This window comes from Cricetulus griseus, chromosome 8 (genome assembly GCF_003668045.3).
Source record: "Cricetulus griseus strain 17A/GY chromosome 8, alternate assembly CriGri-PICRH-1.0, whole genome shotgun sequence".
In the NCBI taxonomy this organism is placed as follows: Eukaryota; Metazoa; Chordata; class Mammalia; order Rodentia; family Cricetidae; genus Cricetulus; species Cricetulus griseus.
Genome location: NC_048601.1, coordinates 64967395 through 64973457, shown reverse-complemented (window position 1 = coordinate 64973457; position 6063 = coordinate 64967395).

The window sequence follows — 6063 nt, the reverse complement described above, 5'->3', positions numbered from 1 at the left end:
CCAGAGCAGAAGCCTGAATGAATTGCTCTGCTCAGAGTCTGTTCTCAGACAGCGATAGTCACGGGTGGGAAAGAAAAGGGAGAATACTGTTTGAAAAGCAAGATGAGAGCTTAGTTCTTCTCGAAATGTTGATTTGGGTAACCATAAGCGTAACGGCAACGTCGGAGTCACCCCATGAGAGGCCCGCTCGGCGCGTGGTGTTGTGGGAAATGTATTTTTTTTCCGAGTAGGCGGCGAGCGGAAAGGGAAGCGGTAGGGCGAGACCTAAAACTTAAGCTCGTGGGCATCGAGCGAAAACTGACAAAACGGCCATGGGAGGCGCTCGCCTCGATGCCATGTCCCAGATTGTGGTCTTACACCTTGGTCTTCCTCGGTTGTTATAGAGAAGACAGTACCTCCCATGTCTTTCTTGTAAGGATCCGAAAATTACCCCTGGTAAAAGGAACTAAACTCTTCACTAGTGGCCGGCAAAGGGAAGGACGAGAGGAGACTGAAGACTTGAAGCGTCTTCCTCAGCTGGCAGTTTCCTGAAGCAGGAATCTCTTCCTTAAACAAACTGATCCACTGCTTTCCACTAGTGTTAAATGTATGGGTGCCTCTTTCTTAGAATCATAGACTGTAATTCGAGATCAAATATGATTTTTGCCCCATTGAGAAAAACTCCACTTTCAAAAAATCGCAATGAGTCCTGGAGCCAAAGCACAAGGATTAGCCTGGTTTCTTGTCTAAAACCATGTTCCTAAGAGTCCTTATCATTATCATCAATAAAGTTATTCTATTAAGTCTATTCTATTAAGTCTATTAAGGACGTCGTAATTTTTACCAGTCTCTCGGGTGTCTACAAGCTCCTTCCTGTCTTGTAGATCCTGTCCTTGTGATAAAGTTAAATATTATCAATGCTTTCCAAATAAATAAGTCCAGTATGAAGACTAGTTTTAAAGAGCAAAATTTTCACTGAGCCTTAATAATTAAAAATTTTGTTTCTTTTAGTTAACAATGTATATTCTAAAACATTTTGTATATATATGTGTATATATATATAAATTATATAAAATAACTGCTTTTTATTTTTTGAGAACATACATGAGCGCTGCATCTATATCACTCTGATCCTCCCCCGACCCTGTAATTCCTCCAGTATCACCCTTCCCAAATTCATGACCTCCATTTAGCATTGCTGGTATGCCCATGTGTCCAGGGCTGAACACTTGGGATTGGACAGCCATGCAGGAGCTTTATCCCTGGAGAAAAGGAAGTTTCCCTTTCTCAGCAACCATTGACCAACCATTGTGGCTCTTCATCAAGGGGTGGAACCTTGATTTTGATAAATTTGACTTTCTATGAAGACATGGATTCTAGTTTATTTTTTGCACTAATGTATCCCTAGCATCTAGAGCAATTCCTCACACACCCACACTGAAGAATTCATTGTGTGTTGATATATAGGGAAAGTAGTGTGTACATTATTTATTGACTCCACAATGTTTGACGGGCCTAAAGTTATCTCAAGCTTTGATCTGTAGCTCATAGTTGGGAGGGGACACGTTACAATAGACAGTGACTGTACACTCACTATACACAGATTGGAATCATATGTGGATTCATAGTCCAGATCTGCTATTGGGATTCAGATTTTCTCAATGAGACTGGGATAAAATTCCCATCTCATAAAAATGTAAGTGGTAAGTATAGTACAAACAAGCTCTTGGGACCTTGTAAGCAAGCAACAGATGGGACCAAGTTCTTACTAAAGATAAGATTGTAGCATGATGTTCCTGTCACTGGTATGACTGGGCATTTGTAGAACAGGACAATTCCATTTGTCTCAGAACTTAGTCCTAAAACTAAGGGCCACAGGCTACTTAAGGTATTGCTGTAGCTTAAGTGGGAGCTTCCTCTCTGCAGAGTTTAGTAAGTGCCCCAATATGTCTTCGAATTCCCATTGTCATGACAGAGCCCACTCAAGAGGGAACAAAAGACTAGAATTCACTGATGGAAGGGATGAATTCTACTATGTCTTGAGCTTAGCGTTCCCATTTCTCCCTCTCCCAGCTAAGCTGATGAAAGAAGACTTCTCATCTAAAGATTAGCACTGGATTTCAGGCTAAATTTGTACAAAGCTGCAGGAACTCAAGAGCTCTTCTCAGCACCCAAAATTAGATCTTGATCTAAAATACTTGGGAGAATTTGAATTTGAGGGATGTGATGGCTATTCTTGATTGTCAACTTGACTACATCTGGAATTTAATGTAGTGGCTGGGCACACCTGTGAAAGATTATTTTCATTAAATCACTTCAACTAGGAAGACCCACTTTTAATCTGGATCTTTTAAATTGGAGCAATACACCTTTAATCTGGACCATACCTTATAGTGGCAGCCTACATGAAGGACATGGAAGAAGGAAGCTTTTTCTCTTTACCTACTTGATCCTGATCTTGCTGGCAAGTCCATTCCTTCACTGGCATTAGAGCCTACTTCTTCAGGATTCTGGCTTACACTGAAGACCAGCTGAGAAATACAGTCTCAGGCACTGAAAGACTACAGTATTCTTGGACCTTCCATTAATGCATATATGTATGTGTATGTATGTATGTGTATATGTATTTATATGTGTGTATATAATATATATGTGTGTGCATATATATAGGATATGTACACACATATAATATATATATATATATATATATATATATATATATATTCTGTAAGTTCTGTTCCTTTAGAGCAGTGGTTCTCAACCTTCCTAATGCTGCCACCCTTTAAGACAGTTCTTCATGTTATAGTGACCCCAATCATAAAATGATTTTTATTGATACTTCGTAATTGTAACTTTGCTACTGTTAAGAATCATCATGTAAAAATATATTTCCAAGATCTTCAGTGAACCTTGTGAAAGGGTCATTAGACAATCCCAAAAAGAGGTCATGACCCACAGGTTGAGAATCACTGCTCCAGAGAGCCCTGACTGATAGAGAAGTGGTCCTAGATAGAGCACCAGAAGCACAAGCATGAATTTCTTAAGTATTGGGACTAGGCTTTCCAACTTACCAATACCTAACATTACTGAAGCCTCTCTCTTAGAAACTCGGAAAGTATTAAAAACCCATAGTGTGAACTATTTTGCAAACATAAGAGGACAAATACATTTGATTATCCTGATTCACCAAATGTGAAAGGAACTGGATTTGGTGACTCTGCATATAAAACAATCAGGGGGAAAATGATGGTGCTGGTTGGTTGCTTCTAGCATCTCTGGATAAAATGACAAATGAAAATAATGCACTCTGTGATAAAATTAACCAACTTCTGGCAAAGGACAATGAATTGAGTGATAAAATTAACCTACTCCAGATGCAAATAAGCAGTCTAAAGGTTTCTAAGTGTGCCCTTCAAGAGAATCTTCTCTCCAGAAGCCCCAGACTCAAGTTGCAAAAAATCAACCAAACCCCTCAATATAAGATTGGCTGAATTACAGCAAAGATTCAAGTCCAAGTCTGGGAGGGTGTCTACGGTAACTAATGGGATCCTGTACCTGGGGGTGAAGATGTGTGGGAGAACCCTATTGAAGCTGAGAACTTTGAACCCTTAGGTCTCAAGGGTTTATTTCACCTGAAGAAATAGTCTCTCTACTCTTAGAAGATGTATTCCCACCCCCACCCTGTGATATATTGCCTTTTCTGTCTTCATTGTCTGCTATGCCAGTGGTGACTTTCTCTGAAGGAGATGCCAGGTGAGACAATACTGATGTCCCTCAGGGTCCACCAATAGTTGCCCATAGACCTATAACCAGACTAAGAAATCCCATAGAAGAGAGATAGAAAGTGTAGTCCATGAGGAGATATGCTGCACTACTAAAGAGCTTAATGAGTTTGCTAATTTATTCAAGCAGAAGTCTAGGAAACGTGTGGGAACAGATTTTAAGGGTGTGGGATAATGGTGGAAGGAATATAAAAGAGGATTAGGCTGAGATTATTGATATTGGCCCACTGAGTGAAGATTCTAGGTGTTGTTATTTTGCTTAAGTTTAAAAATTAGAAGGGTGAGAAATGGAAACTGGTGCAATGGAACATGAACCATAGAGAGCATAGAGAGTATATTAACTATACAGTTTATTACAGGGCATGAGAGGGAGAGACAGAGAGAGGGTAAGAGAGAGAGAGGAAGGTGAGAGAGAGAGAGTGTGTGTGTGTGTAAGAGTAAGAGAGCATAAGTGGGTGGGGGGTCTGTCTTTTAAAGGGGTCCTTTACACCTGAGTGCAGACTCCTTCTCATGGAACCCTGGGCTGACCAGGGTACTGCCTGAGTGGATTCTGCCAGGTAACAGGGCCAGGCCAGTGTAATGCCTGAACCTTTCATTCCCACCTTTACTTATTATTAAAAAGGTGGGGAGTTAGGCATGGCAGGTTAGGGAATAAGGATGTCGAGTTCTCAAAACTACTTCCTGCTGACCAATAACAACACTAGGTTTAATGTGGAAGTTTGCACAGTTTTTTTTTAAGGTGCCAAAAGTCTTTTTGAATGGTTGGCTGGAGCATTTGTCAAATATGGCTTACTGAAAAGAGTAAGAGATGCCTGCTATCCCTTGACTTAGTGTTGATGAAGAGATTTTTAAGGCTCAGGGAAATTGCAATGCTGGTGTGGGTATGCTATGTAAAACCTAATTCTCCACAATGGGAAGGCCCAGAAGACATGCCCTTCACTAATCCTATAAAATGCAAAATAGTGAGAGGGGCATCAGCACATTTGAAGAGTTTGTTGTTGCCCTTTTCCTGTGTTAGACCTTAGAGTTAAGACACTGCTTCTCAGTTGGATGAATTAAATTCAGTGGGTTTAGTTGGGGCCCAGAGTAGCAGAGGCCAGTTGGTATCACTGAATTGCCAAAGACAAGACAATTGTTGTGATTGTAATAGGCAACATAGACAAAGCAATGTCCATAATGGCCTGACACATAGGGACAATGTAGGCAAAGTGACTTTTATGATGGTATGACTTGTATGGACCCTTGGAACTGGCTGATCAAACATGTTGTTTCCAGGCATGAAATAGATAAGCCTACTGCATTTTCATTTGATCCTTATAAATGGAAAAATTCTCAAAAAACAAAAAAAGTTTACATTGGATCATGGTAAAAAGGATCTTGGCCAATGAACCAATTTCCAAAGTTGAACCTGTTTGTGGACCCAGAATGCCTTGAAGGGACGGTCAGGTTCCCCTGAGGAAGGACCTTGATAAAATACCTAAGAGTTTAACTGTTAGCTTTTCTCCAGTCCTTCACCAGCGGGACCTACAGGCCTTTTGCAGTGATAACTGTACACTGGGAGAAAGAAAACAATCAGACTCTACAGGGTCTGTTGGATACAGGTTCTGAATTGACTCTAATTCCGTGAAATTTCAAGAAACACTGTGGCTTATGGAGATTCATAGGGGTTTATGGAGGTCAAGTGATTAATGGAGTTTTGGTTGAAGCCCAACTCTCACAGTAGGTCCAGTGGGTCTCTGAAATCATCCTGTCATTATTTCCTCAGCCCCAGGATGTATAGTTAGGATAGATATGCTTAAAGGTTGGCAGAATGCCCACACTGATTCCCTGATCAGTGAAATAAGGGCTATCATGGTTGGAAAGGCTAAATGGAAGCCTTTAGAGTAGTCTCTTCCAGGGAAGATAGTGAATAAAAAATTGTATCACATCACTAGAATTGTAGAAACTAGTGCCATCATCAAGGACTTGAAAGTGTAGGGGTAGTGGTTCCCACCACATATCCTTTTAACTTTCTTATCTGGCCAGTGCAAAAGACAGGTAGTTCATGGAGAATGACAAAATACACACTGGAAAAAGACAAAATCTTCAACAAATGGTTCTGATCAAACTGGATCATGTAGAAGAATGTAAAACTCAACTTCAAATGGATCAAAGACCTCAACATAAAACCAGACACACTGAACCTGATAGAAAAGAAAGTGGGGAATAGCCTTGAATTCATTGGCACAGGAGATGAGTTTCTGAACAGAACACTGTTGATCCAGGCACTAAGATCAACAATTAATAAATGGGACCTCATGAA